At 35.2% G+C, this 18248-nt stretch overlaps 1 long non-coding RNA gene across 4 annotated transcripts; it reads right to left on the bottom strand.

The window, feature by feature from the left end:
• Positions 1–331: 331 nt before the first annotated feature.
• On the bottom strand, positions 332–10624 carry LOC131636944 (uncharacterized). 4 transcript variants are annotated; one of them, XR_009294224.1, is made up of 5 exons: positions 10422–10624; positions 10223–10305; positions 8080–9593; positions 7105–7234; positions 332–6686 (listed from the first exon to the last, which is right to left on the bottom strand). It is a non-coding gene; the product is annotated as an uncharacterized LOC131636944 (long non-coding RNA). The 4 variants fall into 4 exon arrangements; XR_009294225.1 differs by having other exon boundaries at positions 332–7234; positions 8080–9454; positions 9532–9593; XR_009294223.1 differs by having other exon boundaries at positions 332–7234.
• Positions 10625–18248: the final 7624 nt, after the last annotated feature.

Raw genomic sequence — 18248 nt, 5'->3', positions numbered from 1 at the left:
ACTTGATACATTTTCGTGCACAAATTGATCCAAGATCACAAGGTGTTTGGTTTTATGTTTAAACAAGTTTTCTTCTCTTTATTTGCTGTTTTTTTGAAAACCGTGTTGTGCAAATCGATTTACATCTGGTGCAAATCGATTTACACAACTGAAAACTGCGCAGATTTTGAAAACAGAGTTATGCAAATCGATTTACACTCTGTGCAAATCGATTTACACTGGGCAGAATGTTGATTTTTGTAGTTTTTGACTTGTTTTTGGTTCTAACTCATCTTCTACTCCATTCTTTTAATATTTTCTTTGAATCACAAGTTAGAGGCCTAATTTCTCTCTAATTTCAATGGACTTAGGGCGTCGATAGGATGAGAATCCAAATCCGCAATATTAAGTGATTGAAATTATGGATGAAAGGAGCCTTTAATGTGGTTCCATCTTTTACTTCTTTTTATTTTGGTCGATGAAAGTCTTAATGCCTTGAGAATTCTTATGGATTCTTGGTGAAGACTAGATCACTCACCATTTTTTCTTTTCGTGCGGTATTGCTTTCGGAAAACGATCTACATATCGTTCTTCTCGCATGCATTAGCACATAAAGTTTTGACCGGCCTCGTTGTAAGGTGATTTCTACATAAATCACTTGGCGATCTGCTTAACATAGCGCAATATTTCGTGTCCCGAATAAAAAAGATCAAATATGGAAGAGAATTGTATGCGGTTGATTTAAGACTTGTGGAGGTTTTTATCGTGTAGTCGCTATGATTTTATCAAGCTTCTGATAAACCCCATTGAATTTAAATCCGAGTACATCCTTCACTCACCATCGATCTTCGTTACTAACTTTGATAACATACTTGACAAGTTTCAAGATGGTTATCTTTAACATCTAACAATTGACTTTAATTTCTGCACCTTTACTATACCGCTCTTTATATTTCTAGCTTTATCGCTTTATTTTATCATTTCATCATATTTACTTTCCGCCGTTTTTTCCTTTTGTCCATTTGGACATATGTTTATGTTTCCGCCATTTTCTTTTTGTCCACTTGGACCATACTTTACCTTTTTTGGCTAAAACACTAATAAACAATCGAAAATCTAAAAAATACATAAGGCTCTCTTTGGACTATCGGTTACTATCCCTAGCATTTTGGAGATTCGGACTTATGGACCTAGTACCTCTGGACTCATTCTATTACTACCCTGTGATTGTTCTGTCTGTCTGGCTTTGTTCTGTTGTATGTTTATGTGTGCAGGTATTTCCTTGAAAGCCCTTGATGGTTAATTCCAAGGCATTGATATAAGGATTTTACCCGAAAACAGCCGTTACTCTGCCCGATTTTCGTCAGAATCTTAATGTGCTTAATGCAAAGTGGTGCTAAGACAATAAGTTCATCTGGATCCCCAAGTGTTAATGTGTTGGTATTGATAAATCCAAAGGATGGGAAAACTACATCGACTCTTAATGTCAAGTGTTGGCTTCTTATTTCGGTCAGACCGTTTCTTTCCTTAGCTTTTATTTTACGCAATAGGATAGCCTCTTCATCTCCTCCCATTCTTAAATTTTCAAAATCTTCTCTCTTTTTCCAAAAACATTCTTATGTTTGCAAACCCTTTTCAAAACTTTTTTTCTTAAAAATATCTTTCGCCCTTAGTGGCTTTTCTTCAAAAGTTTAGACACCGTTAATTGTCAAAACGAGTGGTTATACCCCACGATTTTGAAATTGATTGATAATAACGAGATCTTTTCCGCGTGAGAGAGCTAGTGGCATACTCGTTGATTTTATCCGAGTTGGCGCCCTTCTTTCATTTGCGATGCAAAGAACTTGTTTGTTCTCATGCTCAAGATCAATGGCTGAGTATTTCTCTCTAATGACAACAAAGTGTTTATTCGTTTTAAAATGTTTCCCCTTTTAAGCGGAACTACATTAGCTCTGACTTCTCCATTGCACCGAGGAGGTATGTAGGCCCAAAGCTTAACGCTTTGCCGAGCTTATTTTAAAAATAAAACAAACCCTTTTTTAGCACACACGACACAGATTTTCAAAAAGGTTCCCGTGGAGTACCACGGATATGAGGGGTGCTTTAAACCTTCCCCTCATATAATCAACACCCGAACCTGAGTTCTCTTTCTTGTTTTAAAAAAACAAAACTTTGGGTTTTTCGTTCTTTTCCCTTTTCCTTTGAAAAAATAAAGCGCGGTGGCGATTTCAAAACGGAATATTGATTCGAGTCAATCCCATGGCTTCGATATCAGATTTTCCCCGCTACAGTTTCCTAAAAAGAGATACAAGTCCAACGTGTAGATTTGTACCATAGTGCTTGTATCCTGAGAAGTACTCCTTGAGTAGTTTATTTTGACATTCTGGCATAATCCAGATTCACATGCATGTATGAGTGGTTGAGAAATAAATAAGTTTGGCACCAAATGATGAAAAGACGGTAAAAGGCAGTCGGCCCGCTAAGATGGATAGCCCTCACCCGATTATTCAGCCCAAATGATGAGATCATGAGTTCACTAAGCATGTGGAAGGAAACATATAAAAAAGTGCTCCAAATAAAATGTGTTAGGGCCCAGCTTGTCAAATTTTGGCCCAAAACACTTGTTTTTAATTTTTAATGTGTTTTTAAATATTCTAAAGCTCTTAAAGATTAGAAATTTCGTGACTTTTATGTTTCTAAGTGAGTAATGGGCTCAAGAAATCAAAAGGTCAAGCTTTGCTGGAAGGAGAAAGAGAAATGTGGGATGCATTAATAAAAGTGGCTATAAATTGCTATTATTCATCAAGGCAATTAATATCCACTTTCTCCACTACCTTTAAGTGTGTGACATTTCTTTTCCAAACCATTATTGACTAGTTAGTGGGCTGAAGTTGTAGAAATTCCTGAGTTATTATTGTAAGCTACCTTTTAACTATAAATAGGGAGCTAAATATGAATGAAAGAGAAAGTTGAATTTTGTGCTCTGATACCAGAGAATAATGAGATCACGAGTTCACTAAGCATGTGGAAGGAAACATATAAAAAAAGTGCTCCAAATAAAATGTGTTAGGGTCCATCTTGTCAAATTTTAGCCCAAAACACTTGTTTTTAATTTTTAATGTATTTTTAAATATTCTAAAGCTCTTAAAGCTTAGAAATTTCGTGACTTTTATGTTTCTAAGTGAATAATGGGCTCAAGAAATCAAAAGATCAAGCTTTGATGGAAGGAGAAAGAGAAAGGTGGGATGCATTAATAAAAGTGGCTATAAATTGCTATTATTCCGCAAGGCAATTAATATCTACTTTCTCCACTACCTTTAAGTGTGTGACCTTTCTTTTCCAAACCATTATTGACTAGTTAGTAGGCTGAAGTTGTAGAAATTCCTGAGTTATTATTGTAAGCTACCTTTTACCTATAAATAGGGAGCTAAATATGAATGAAAGAGGAAGTTGAATTTTGTTAAACACTTTGTGTGATTTTGAGAGCTTTGCTCATTTGGTTCTGGATTGGACCAAGTTTTTGATCTTATCAAGAAACCAAGTTTCTTGTGGTGATCTTCACTTAAGGCTTATCATCCTTTCTAAATCATAGAAAGAGTGTGGCGCCCCATTTCTACTCTTTTTCATCAATTTCTTTCTTCATTTTAACATTGTTTCAATTCTGCCCCAACTCCATTATTAGATATAATTTCGTTCTTCCAATATCATATTATCATCTAAATTCACAAGTTTAATAACTATAACATAGTTTGAGAAAAATGGCCACTTTACAAATCGGTTAGCCATCACCAAAAGAGGTTGATCCCCAAACGTCGTCCAAATAAGGACAATACATAAACTGAAAAGTTTTGAAAAATTCATCGTTATCTTTAATTGTTACTTATTTGGCGCCTAAAAAAATCAAAAAGCCTTGATTAGTCTCATGCATATGATGATCATCATAAATTCCATTGCCTTAATTTGATTGTTTGAATGAAAAAGGAGGAAAATTGGAAGAAAAGACTTAAGTACAAAGCATAGTTGAAGAGGTATCCGAAAGGAAGCTCAGGTTTATAGTTTTCTTGCGAAACTCTTCGCGTCGTGTGAATATTGAACGAACTACCTCTTGTAATGCAAATAGAAGTCTCACATATGAGTACCGGTATGCTGTGAATTTGATTATGCTCTTGTAATTGTTGCTTGAGGTCAAGCAACGGTTTAAGTTTGGGGGAGTTTGATCGGTGGTTTTTACACATTTATTTACCGTTGATTTTAGTTATCATTTCTTTATATTGTCAAGTGTTTTACTTTATTCTTTTACATTTTATGCTTTGGTTGTGTATTGTACTATTTGCAGGCTCGAAGGAATAAATCGAGACAAATCAATGCGAAAAAGTACAAAAAGTTGAGTTTTCAAGGTAGTGAAAAATTATGCTATAGGAGGCCTGACACGACCACCTGTGTCACCTGACACTAGCCATGTCAGGATGAAGCGTGGCCAAGAAAATGCAAAAGAGATGAAAGTCAGGGGCTGACACGGCCCGTGTCAGTAAGTGTGAGATCTGGAAATTTTCAGCATGTTTCTCATCGTGACAAATGTGTAGTATTTTGATCATAACTAGAGCTTCGTAACTCGGAATGACGTGGTTCTGGCGGCAAAATTTCTCTAACGAAAAGGGTTACAACTTTGATGAAGATCTAAAAGCCAAATTATGTAGTCAAGGGCTGACACGAGCCGTGTTACTTGACACGGGTTGTGTCAGGAGGCCTGGAACAAAAAGTCAACTTTTAAGATGACAGAAGTCTGACACGGGTGCCCGTCTTGGCTGGAACGGACCGTGTCAGCATGTTATGCTGATTTCATGATTTTTTTTCATATTTTATCCATGGATTAAGGTGTGGGGCGTTTTGGGTACTTCCAACCGACCTAAGTGAATGTGGGCTATTTAATTGAATTTTGAAGAAGAATGAAGGAACTTTTTGGCAGAGAGAAAAATACACTATTGATAATTGGAGAAAATAAGGGTTTGGGAGAGAAGAATGTTTTCATGAACGGAATCGATTGAAGATCAACTTTCATCTCAATTCTTGTAATGTCTCTATTTTATATTTTGTTTTCTTTGAATACTATGAGTAGCTAAACCCCCCAATGTTAGGGGGTGTCCTTAATTAACATCTGTAATGAGTTTGATTTCCCAATTTCAATAATCTATTTGTCTTTCATATTCAATTTAATTGTACAATGTTTCTGATGCTTTCCTCGTCGGACCAACAGGATTGATGTATGACTAGCAAATAGGTTGGACCGCTATTGTTAGTGTTTTTCTACAATTATACTATAGTGATATTGCCTAGGAATAAGGATACCCTATAGTAATCGGAACATTCTTGATAACTCAATTATTTAATTTCATCATAATTCACTAAGGAATTAGGACTTGGGATGAACGATTAAAGGTTTGTCCGCTAAGGAATTAGGAGTAAACATTCTTGAGAACCGATAGTTGATGATTTATAAGTTGTTATTAAAATAAGGATTCAGAGTTGTTACATGTTAATTCACACACCTACCTTGACACGTTACTCATATTTGGCCAAAACAATCTTCTACTTTTATTTGCAATTTAATTCATAATTTTCCAAACCAAAACCCCTTAGGCTTTTGTTTAATTGAATTAAAACACAAATCTATAGTATCACGCAGTCCTTGAGATCGACATTCGGGGAGTTTCCCCTTTATTACTACAGAGGAAAAATAGTACACTTGCTATTTTACCGATCAGTAACAATGACTTTCGACATATCATCTTGATCCTTCAATATTGACCTACAAACCTCCAAAGCCCGTGAAATGTTGTCCTATTTTTCGCACTCTAGAAATGCAAAACCAGTAGAATACATCTTCTCAGTCGACGTAACACCAAAAATTTCCAACAACAGAAGTCTGTACTTATTTATCTTATACGTTGAATCAATTATGAGCATGGTGAGAAACGTATTGAGAAATTTAATGGAGTCGGGATGAGTCCAATAAATATCTCTTACCGTAACTCCATCGTCACCTCGTCAGTACCTACAAACATAATCGTTTTCATTAAGAAGTTTCATGAGGTGTTGGATTTCGGTTCGACCCCCCCTAAGCGCTAATTTGGAATGATAGTGTCTATTGTAAACTTGATTGATATTTGATGTATTCCCGGGTCTTTTGGGCTTCAAGGTTGCAAGAATGTTCTTGGGCGGTACTAAGCTCAAAGTCATGTCAAAAACACATATCTTCTCATTCAGAAGAAGCTGACGTGCAATTGGATGACCGACCAACTTTTGACTTAGATCATGGTTGTGTAAACCACATATCACATTAAATCTCCATTTGTTATTTGCCAAATGATAACCATAAAACTTAAACGGGTATTCACATTTTCTTGAACTGGTGTCGTCGCGTTTCAATTTTTGGAAACAACATATATATTTTCCACTTCTTTCGCATGTCAAAGTCACAAATGCATTTCTTCTAGACGCACCATTATCAGACCTTCCAATCACAACACCAAATCTTAGTTTTGTTGCCTCTGTTCGAATCCAATGCAACATGTCGTCACGTAATTCAAACTCATTTCCATTTTCAAAATGCTCACGAATATCTACCACCTTAGTTACAATAGGAGATACGAGAGGTGAAACAACTTGAGACACATTAGGTTTGAGAGTGTCATCGGGATGCACCATACCTAATGTAATAGACAACATAATCATCAATTCTGCTGGAAAATATACACAGACAGAAAACCGAAAATGTACTTCCGATTTTGTTCAACTGCAAACCGGAAAATATGAAGAAATGGTACGATCAAAAGGTGATCATACTGGTTACTGTTTTGGTCTATATATAGTTGCCATAATACCGGAAGTATACTTTAGGTAATATATAAAACTAGTAACATACTCGTGCGTCCGCACGTGTATACAAAAATTAGTGTTGCATTATTTGAATAATATGAATAACATGAATAAAAGTAAATAACAAAAATAAATTTACAAATCATACTATATAAAAAAAACAAGTGAAAACAAACCATAAACTAATACCTCTCTATTAACAGAAACTAAACTGAGGCAAATGAAATGAAGAAAACGCACAAGCTTTACCTTTCAAATATTTGCAGGAATTGACAAGTAGAGCATTTCAAGATCAATTTCCATTCATACAAAAAGCATCCCATCTTTCTCTTTACTAAACTACACATGTACTTCTTCCTTTGCAGCAACACCAGGGCTACTGTTTATTAACAAAGGCGGTTAGAATTTATTAACTTGTAAAAACTAGCCACAATAAGAACTACTGTAGCATGATAATTCTATGGCTTTCAATCATAATGAGCACATAATACTCGGCACATGGCACACTAGCAAAAAGTCTCAGACTGGAATCTGTAGCATTGCCAAGTTCTATGCTTATTATAAAGATGCAAGTCAAAATAGATTAAACTGAAACTTAAATGAATGACTATGGAATAAATTTAATTCTAAACTTGATAAACAGAAGATGAAATGCATAAAAATGGCAATGCATTTGAGCTTAGTTATTACACCGACATATTATGCTAGCAACTTCACACCGGCAGAGAGCAAAGATAAGGCGGAATGGAGACCATAGGTCTCCTTGCCGGGTCAAAAAGAATGGTTCTTACTCTGAGAAGACACCAAGGGAGACCGTTTTCTTAGAAGAAAAACAATGTATGTAACCAAAGAATACTAGAGTTGTTAACTAATGACATGTAACAACCATCTTACACAGGTAGCCACTTGATGAATTTCTGTAACAAGAGGAACTTATGGCTTTCAATAATATGGCCGTCTTTAATCCTAATGAACACAACATTATACACAATACACTAACAAATCTTGGAATGAAATCTGCAGAAATATTAAATCCAGTCACATATATTAACTGCAAGTTTAGCTAATCGTTTTCTTCATTGCTTTGTAAATGCACAAATATAATAACTACAAGTAAAATGTGATGCAAATATTAGTTTACAGCATTCTGAAAGAGAAAATGAATTCTCTGTTCAATGTGGAAATCCAATAGAAAAATAATACAAATATTGTGTCTATTCTTACCAACTGCCCAGCTCAAGAGAATATTCAGTCATCAATTTCTATGTTTGGGATGTGAGCTACCATGCGCCAATACTTTCCCGTCTTGGATTCAAGCTTGGGTTTAAGCTTCGACGTCAACATTGGGCATTTATGCAAATGGAGACGATTTAGGGAGGAGGGAAGCCCCTGTTCAGGCAAGTATCGCAATCTGTCGCAACAACTAATTGTAAGTATAAGAAGAGCATTCAGTTGTTGAAACCCCTTGGAATCTAGCTTTCTGAGGCTCTTTAGTGAACCGATGCTTAGAAAAGTAATGTTTTTCGGAAGGAGATTTTCACTGGGAAATGACTCTAAGCCTATGCATTCACCTTTAATATTTAAAAAATCGAGGGACTCTAAATTTTCTAATCTCCAATCCTTTTGTGATGTCAGCTTGTCACAATAGACAATAGAAAGTCTACTTAAGCTTGAAGGAAAACCCCCATTTGGGAAAGACTCAATATTAGGACATCTGAGTAAGTATAATGAAGTGAGAGAGGTGAAAGATGTAGCAAAATTAGGCAATTCGAAAAGATTCGAACAATTGGAAAGGGTTAAGGACTCAACTGTATGGAATACTTCATCAGAAAAAGACTTAAACCTTGGGCAATCTCTTACTTCTAAAGACTTAAGTGCTAGATCACCTCTAAACACCCCTGTAATATTAAAAGATCCAAAATTTGGACAATCACTTATAGTAAGAGTTTTTAGCTTGGGGAACAAGTTTAAGGTGAAGGTAGTGAGGGAATCACAACTACTACTAATGTCCAAAAGTTCGAGAAGGAAAAGTTCTCTCTTGAATCTAACGATGGAAGCAATTCAAAATTTCTACAGTTACAAATGTAAAGTTTTGTCAAGGAAGCAGGATAAGGGAATGACATGGGAGAAGAGCAATCAATCAAATGCAATACTTTTAGTATGGGGAATCTATCTATGAAATCATTTGGAAGAACATCTAATAATTTACATCTCTCAATTTTGAGGCCCTGCAGGTTATGTGGCAAAACTGACATCTGATAGGCATATGAAACCGTGTGTGTCTTAAAAAATGTTTCTTGATAAACAAAATCTTTGCTAATCGAAGTTCCTTTCTCTACTTGAGTTGTTTCCATGCTAGGAATATCAATATCAGCTAATGAAAATGGAGAGTCTGTTTCCGGTTTAATGCTAGGAATATCATCTTCAGCCAATAAAATTTGTGGGTCGGTATCGTGTTTGACACTAGGAATTTCAAGTTGATGGCTGATGATGCCGGTATAATGTTTGTGTAGTTTTGGAAACCTTGTTATACTCCAAATTGCAGGCTGATGTGGTAAGTTGTTTCTTGGAATTGCATTTCTTGCAATTCGGTTGCACACTGTTTGCAATATCAAAGTTAACAACTAAAAAAGGGGTAATGAACTGTAATTAATATAGGGATATAGATGAAAACACCTTTCATACTAAATTGGCAGAGCCATCTTCCACTGGTGTCACCCGCAATAGCATGCTGGCCACTGTTTAGAAACTCAAGACATAAAGAATAGCATTTACAGAAATCGTGAAACGTAAGCTCATGTGAATTGTAACTATGACACAGCATTTCATGAGAAAGATCTCTTCCAATCGTTAACTAATTATTTGTTATACAGAACAGGTAAAACTCTACTTAACTAATAAATAAGCCACTTAAAATATTATCTCACAACCATTATAAGGCAAATCAATAATACAACAAAATACTTGCTATCAAAATACACATGCAAATCCAAATAACAAACTTTGAAACACAACTGCTTTCTAAGCTATAAAACACGGACACCGAAAACACGACACCGACATTGACACGTCGACACCAATAATAAATTAAACATACTCACTGTTGGTGTCAATTTTCGAACACCAACATTAAAACAGACACACATTTTTTCCGAGTCGTCGGGGGTACATAAGTTACAAAAATACTAACTTAACCATGACATGCATGTTCCAAGAAATTTCTATAAAAACTTTTGACATGAATGAATTATGTACGGCATCTGGAACACATACCACCCATAACATTTGGGAAAATCCATATGTCCAATTTTTTATGCAAAAGCATCACACTAAAGAATGTAATTAGTCATAAAAAGAAAGTACTCACCCAACTGCTCCTTGTGATCCAGCAACATCAACATGCATGTCAAGAAGAGGGTCGTTATTCTTGGCTTGTAGTGTTGCCATTTCCTGGAGAGAATATTTAGAACAAACAAATCAATGAAAACTCAAAAAGATCAAAATGTAAATAAACAAAATAAAAAATAAAAGGAATTCCAAAACGTAAAACAGAATAAATAAGTTACTCTTGCTCGGGGAATACAATCTGCAAAGGAGTCCTCTCGTAACCGGGTGCTTCGTTTTTGGTTACCGATAAAGATGGAGAAGTTAAAACTGCTCTTAGATGCTGAAAACACCAAGGATTAGTCATTTTGATCATTAAATTTTAGCCTGCAGTTTTGACTCCCAAATTTTTCAATTATTTATTTTGGTCTCCATGTTTCAATGGCTTGATTTTGGTCATTGTAAGTGTTTGATAGTGTCCCTTCAAGTTTTAATTGCTCAATTTTGGCCCCTCAAATTTGTCCCCTTTTGCATTTGATAGTCTCCTAATGACATGTAGACTAAATTTTTTTGTTGCTTTTTCCCCTTTTTTTTATGTGGTATTCTCTATAATTTTATTTTTCTTCTCTTTTTAATAGTTAAACTTTTAATGTAATATTTGAAAAATCTTAAATATTTTATTCAACTTTGAATATACGGACAAACATGTAATATCCTTTATAAAAAAAAATGAAATTCTATATGACTAATAGGATTGCTAGACTTTGGAACTTTATGCCTAACTATTAGGGAGTTATTGGCCAAAGAGTTTATCGTTTTAATTAGGTAGTGGTCTATTTTATTTTGTTAAAATAATTTACCATTACGCATAAGTTGAATGAAATATTTAATATTTTAAATAATACATTCAAAGTTTAAGTATTAAAAAGAGAAGAAAAATAAAATTATAGAGAAGAACATTTTAAAAAAAGAAAACTGAAAAAGCAACCAAAAAAAAAAGAACTTTGGGGGTCAAACTTGAAAGGCCAAAATTAAGCAATTAGAACTTTGGGGGTCAAAATCAAGCAATTAGAAAACTTGGGAAACCAAAATTAAGCAATTGAAACATGAGGGACCAAAATCAAACAATTGAGAAATTTGAGGGGCCAAAATTGTATTTAAGTCTTAAATTTAATATATTTTTAGTTAGTCAATAGGAAAATAATTAGGGTGTGTTTATTTGATGACTTAAGATTATATTTCTTGTAATACTATTTCTAGAATTATTATTTTCGGAAATATTATTCCAACCTATGTTCGGTAAGAATTTAGATTCCTAGGAATAATAATAAAATTTAATGGATTTTAAATTATAAAAATAATAATAATAATAATAATAATAATAATAATAATAATTATTATTATTATTATTATTATGAGTGATAGTTTGAAATTTGAACCAGAGTAACTGAAGATGAAAATGGTTGGGTCAACTTTTTAAAATCGCTAATGGATTAAAACCAGAGTAAGACTGAAAAAACCATATTGAACCGTCCAAAACCATTTGAACCAAAGAATCGAAGTTAGTTTTGTAAAACGGTCAAATGCAAAAAAAGCATCAAATTGGCTATTTTTTAAAATAATTTTTAAAATTTTTAATATGTCAATATTAAATCTTAACATACATTCCTAAATCACAAAAAAGAATTCCATGTTTTTTTACGATTATACAAACTTCTAAATTTTGTCACTCTCTTATAGTTTTGCTTTCAACCACACCCCATCATCACGTCATCTCTTTCAAACATAGTCATGTTGTCCATTTCAATATTGAGTCGTTCAAGTCAATATTCTTTATTGTTGTCAATTATGACTTGCTTGTCGTAGTTCAACTCGAATTTACTTTTTGTTGTTTAATTAAGTATATATTGTTTATTTTTGATATTTTGTCTTATTTAATTTAGGTATTCTTAATTATTTGAACTATATTTTAGTTATTATGTTATATTATTTTAATTTTGGTTTGAATTTAACTTATATTTTTTAATTTGTTCAAATTATTCTTAAATGAATGTTGAAATGAAGTGTACAACAATATTGTGTTATTATATGTACTATATATCGATATTGTTATACTAAGTTTGTAATGGATTTTTGAAATATTTATTTTATTAAGTTGTGATCATATGATTATGTGTCATATCTATGAAATTTAGTTTCATATTACTAATTTATTTAATAAACAGTTTGACCGTTGATTTAACCGGTTGAACTAATTGAACCTCAAACTGGAAGTTTCACAGCTTCGATCTTCGATCCAGTTTTTAAAACATTGGATGAAAGTGTATCTAAACCTCTTAGACCGTTGTTACGGGATATTCTCACTGAAGGTAGAACCGTCTTTGAGGGCATGCAAGGTGGGCTACCGCATAGGGCCTCAAATTTGTCACGGTTAACACATGGCTAAATAGGGTCTCTTAAAATATTTATAACAGTTAATTACGGTTAAATAGAGTCTCGTTTTTTGTTTTTCAGTGTTAAACTACGATAATATACACAGGGCCTCTAAAAAATTTAAGATGACTCTGATCGAAAGACAAAGAGTCACTATTGTGAAGGAGATAGTGGATCTGGTTGAAAAAGGACTTATGAAAGTCTCTCTTAAGGAGAAAACTGATTTCTACCAAAGGTCACAATGGACAAAAAGATTTTTCAAGAACTGTTCAATTCTTAGAAGGAAAACTAGTCATTAAACTCCTTGGAAAGAATGTGGACTATCATTTGATGAAGAATAAGTTGAAGAAGATGTGGAAACTTACTAGAGATTTTGAGATTATGGATGTTGACAATGGTTTCTTTATGATAAAGTACGAACTTCTTTCTAATAGGGCGAAAATTGTGTCCGAAGGCCCGTGGATGTTGTTTGACCATTATTTGACAGTTTCTCGATGGACTCCAGACTTTGCATCTCATTTCGCAAATTTGGAGAAGACTCGTGTTTAGATTCAATTTTGAGGGCTTAACTTATTGTATTATGATGAAAGGGTCCTTGTTGGTTTGGCATTTGTTGTGGGTAATCTTGTTAAAGTATACACTAACACCTTGAATGTAGATAGGGGAAGGTTTGTGAGAATTTATGTGGAGATTGATCTGACCTTGTCGGTTTTCGAAAAGGTCAATGTTAATGACCATTTTTAAAACATGTAGTGTGAAGGTTTTCACATTATTCGTTCTAGATCTGGCTGTTATGAACATCACACTTGCGATTGCAAGAAAGCATTAGATAAACTGGCACAATTGCACATTCCTATGATGGCGCAACCAAGAGGTCCACCGGAAAAATATGTTGTCAATGAGCAAAGAATAACAAAAATGCATCAAGAAGTGGGCGATGATAACGCTGAAATTTGTAGCAAAAGAATCTAGAGAAATAAATGTAGTTCATGGTGATTGGCTAGTGGTGCATAGGAATTGACCGTACCTGATCAGAAGAATCGTCGCTGGCTGCTCGGAACTGGATCTTTGAGGGGTGAGGAAGGGGTGTACCTGCAAGGTACTCCGATGCCAAAGTGAGGAAACGAGAAAGGGAGTGCAAGTACAAGCTAAGTGAGTAAGAAGTGAATACCTGATCCTCTAGTGAAAGAGGGTATTTATAGCCCCCAACGCTGGGCCATGATCTCGCTATTGGGTTGGACTTCCAAGCCCAACTAGGAGACTGCCAGGTTTCCTGAGCGGAAATATCGGAGGTGCGTGAGTGCCCTCTGTCCTGGTTAACCGCTCCGAAGTTTAAGGGAGACGCGGTCTTTTAGGGACCACGTGGGCTCCGTATTATTCGGAGGGTTGGATGTGAAAAGAGCCCTGTAAGAACAAGCATACACTCACAAATGAGTTTTTGATTCATGGCAAACATCACAAGCAACCAAATACAAGAGCACAAGTGAATGACTCAAAGAAAATGAAGTTTTGACCATCTTTGCATCTGTCAGGTCGACCTAGTTCACAATCAGGTCGACCCAAACTGAAGCAAAAATTGCATACTTCTGTTAGGTCGACCCAGAGCTTCAGCAGGTCGACTCAAAGTGAAGCAAAAACAACATGTCTCTGTTAGGTCGACTCATCCTCTATCCTAGGTCGACCTAAACTGAAGAAAAGTCTCAAGAATGCAATTTAACTGATTTTAGGTCGACCTAAGCTACCAATAGGTCGACTCAACTGGAAGCAATTACAACTTGGCCAAATCTACCTCTGTTAGGTCGACCCAACCAACAAAGTAGGTTGACCTATCTGCTCAGAACCTGCCAAAATTTTGTGTGCTTTCCTGATACACAGAGCCTGCTCCTTTATATATTCTTTTATGTCACTTATTGCAAATCAACACCAACAACTGAAAGATACACAAAGGCTTCTCATCTTCGATCTTCGTCACAACTCCAACACAACTACACACAATCATTTTTGCGTTGAGGGTTTGCGTTCAAGATCGATAACTTCCATGGAACGGAATTGAAGATTCTTAGTGGGTGAAGATTTTTGGGGTTTTGGTGAATAAAATCTGTGGATTTTGTCCTCCAAGATTGGTGAATTTTGGGGGTTTTTATCAAGAGGCTTTATCAAAGATTCAGCTGAGTGTGAAGATTGAAGAACAAGGGTTCAAGGAATTCAATACACTGCAGCAAGGAAATCAAAGTGAAGCTCTTGGAAGATACTTGATCTGGCTCAAGATCAAGGGGAAGAAGATTCAAAGGATCAACATATTCGGTTTATTGTTATCGCTTTGTTATCTTCTTAGTATAAACTGTTTTCAAACATAATGAAAGACATCCCAATTCCCGTTTGGAATTGGGGGCAGATGTAGTCGTAGCGAGGACGATCGACGAATTGCCGGAACAAATATCGTGTTCTTATCGCTTTTAGCTTTTCGTTTACTTGTCGCTTTATTCTGGTTATAATTGCAAATTGATCAAAGGTTGAAGTGTTAAACTTGTGTGTTAAAACCTAAAACAAACATCACAAGTCACCATACATTGAATCATAATCAATTTGGTTATTATCACCAAGTGTTTGATAGATTGCTTCAATTAATATCAAGTCATTGCAAACAAGTTAATCAAGCGAGTAGTTTAATAGATTTACATTAGTTTAACTAATTGATTCTCTAAGCGATCTCTTCATCAATAATCCTTAACTATTTTGTCGTTTTATCACATATCCGATTCTTTCAATAGAGGTACGGAATAGACGCAAGTCGATCCCTATATGCTTTCGCCTAAGTTTGAAATAATTCCGAAAAATTCTGTGAGATCTATTCACCCCCTTCTAGATCCTTAAGCCTAGCGTCTAACAAGTGGCATCAAGAGCTCTGGTTTATTCCGTGCTACGTGAAACACTTATGGGAAAGATGGCTTCCGGACCTAAAGGGGCTCACAATAGAGCTCCAATTTTCAACGGTGAAAACTATGGCTATTGGAAGGATTGTATGTGCGTTCATATCAATGCGATTGATAGGAACATCTGGACAGCAATTGCCAATGGTCCCTTTCAAATTACCATGACAAATGCAGCTGGTGCTGTTGTCCCTAAACCAGAAAATACTTGGGATGCTGAAGATGAAAAGAGATATGGATACGATTGGAAAGCGAGAAACATTCTAATATCAGCTCTAGGAGTTGATGAATACTATCGTGTTTTCCATTGTAGATCCGCTAAAGCTATGTGGGACACATTGCAAGTTGCCCATGAGGGAACAGATGATGTCAAACTAGCTAGAATCAATACGTTAACTCAAGAGTTCGAACTCTTTCACATGGAAGATGGTGAATCCATCGAAAACATGCAAAAGAGATTCGTGCATCTGAAAAATCGTTTAAATTCTCTTGATATACCTGTTTCCAATGCAATTGCTACTAACAAAATTTTAAGGTGTTTAAACAGGGAATGGCAACCCAAGGTTACAACCATAAATGAAGCAAACGATCTAAATACCTTAGACATCACCACTCTCTTTGGTAAACTTGAAGAACATGAGCAACATCTTAAATGCCTTGACATGCATGAGAAAAGGGCAAAGAAAAATAAGAACATGGAGAAAGAGGTAGAGAAGAAGTCAATAGCTCTAAAGGCTTCAAGCTCCAAGACCTCAAAGCAAGAGCAAGAGGATAGTGATACTAGTGATGAGGAAGACTCGGATGATGAGGAAATGGAACTGTTTGTGCGAAGATACAACAAATAAATAAGGAAAAATGGAGCAAAGCACTCCGACAAAAGTTTGATCAAATATAGAAAACAATTCAACAAGTACAAACAAGATGAGAACAACAAAGGAAAAGTCAAAGGTCCTTGTTTCAATTGTGGCAAAGTTGGTCATTACAAACCGGATTGTCCATACCTTAAGAAGGAGAAAGAGAAGAATCAAAGCAAAGGTCACAACAAGCCTAGAAGAGGCTATATAGCATGGGAAAGTGATTCCTATAGTGAAGACTCATCAAGCGATGAAGAAGAATCGGTAAATTTATGTCTTACGGCTCATCAACACAAGAAAAAGAAACGTGTAAGTCATCTTAAACCTGAACTTGTAGATAAGGTATCTCATGCTCAATTAAAATTAGCCTTTGAAGGACTACATAGAGATGCAATTGAAGCTTTCAAACTTTTGGCCTCGAATAAGAATTTTTTTTCACATCTTGAATCAAAAGTTGAAAAGACCGAAAAGGATATGGAAGCTTTGAAACAATCTATGTTAGATATTCAAAAGGATAATATTGAGAAAGATCCCACATCATGGTTTGGTTGTGAGACATGTCATATTTGGCAAAAAGAGGTAAGAGATCTAAAAATAAAATTAGAAAAGGCTTCACAACCAAAAGTGACATTTGCGGTTGATCCAAACAAATTCAAGAGATCTTATACTCCTCCATATAGTAAATACACCTTCGTACCTAAAGCATCAACCGGTAAAACGGTATATTCTCCTCATATTACATGTCACTATTGTTGCAAAAAGGGACATACCATTGAAAAATGCAAGTTTAGGATAATCTTAGTTCCTAAAGGCGTCTTTCAATGGTTGCCTAAATGCAACACCTTATTTGCTCACTATCAAGGACCCAATGAAGATTGGGGACCTCCAATTCTAAATTAATTTTACAGGAAAAGTGTCTTGACATTGCCGAAAGGTTGTGGTTCCTGGATAGCGGATGTTCAAGACACATGACGGGAGACATATCACTTTTTGTTGAGTTTCACGCAAAGAAAAAAGGGTATGTTACCTATGGAGACAACAATCGGGGAGCTATACTTGGTAAAGGAAGTGTAGGTAACCCGTCCACCACAACTATAACTGATGTATTACTAGTAGAAGGTCTTAAACATAATCTCTTAAGTATAAGTCAATTGTGCAACAAAGACTTCAAAGTAACTTTTACAAATTCTGGTTGCACAATAGAACATACTAAGAAACGAAAAATTATGTTTAATGGCATAAGAGTAAACAATATCTATATGCTGAATTTAGACGAAGTGTCTAAGTCAAGTGCCAAGTGTCTCATTGCTCTAGGTGAGGACTCATGGCTTTGGCATAGACGCCTTGCTCACATAAACTTTTACTTACTAAATAAGGTTGTCACAAAAGACTTAGTAATCGGTTTACCAAAAATAAAGTTTTCTAAGGATCATCTATGTGATGCATGTCAAAAGGGGAAGCAAACAAAAACTTCTTTTAAATCCAAAAACTTGGTTTCAACGTCACGTCCCCTTGAGCTTCTTCACATGGACCTCTTTGGACCTTCAAGAACAAAAAGCTTAGGTGGAAACATCTATGGTTTTGTGATTGTTGATGTTTACTCTAGATTTTGTTGGACAATCTTCCTACCTAGTAAGGATCAAACTTTTCCAGCTTTTACTCAATTTGCAAGGTTATGTTAAAATAAAATGAACTCTAAAATAGTTGCAATCCGTAGTGATCATGGTGGAGAATTTGAAAACTATCTTTTTGAAAAATATTGTGATAAACATGGAATTGAACATAACTTTTCAGCTCCTAGAACACCACAACAAAACAGAGTGGTTGAACGCAAAAATCGTGTTCTAGAGGT

This window comes from Vicia villosa, unplaced genomic scaffold (genome assembly GCF_029867415.1).
Source record: "Vicia villosa cultivar HV-30 ecotype Madison, WI unplaced genomic scaffold, Vvil1.0 ctg.001863F_1_1, whole genome shotgun sequence".
Lineage (NCBI taxonomy): Eukaryota > Viridiplantae > Streptophyta > Magnoliopsida > Fabales > Fabaceae > Vicia > Vicia villosa.
This window is presented reverse-complemented; position numbering and strand designations above follow the sequence as displayed.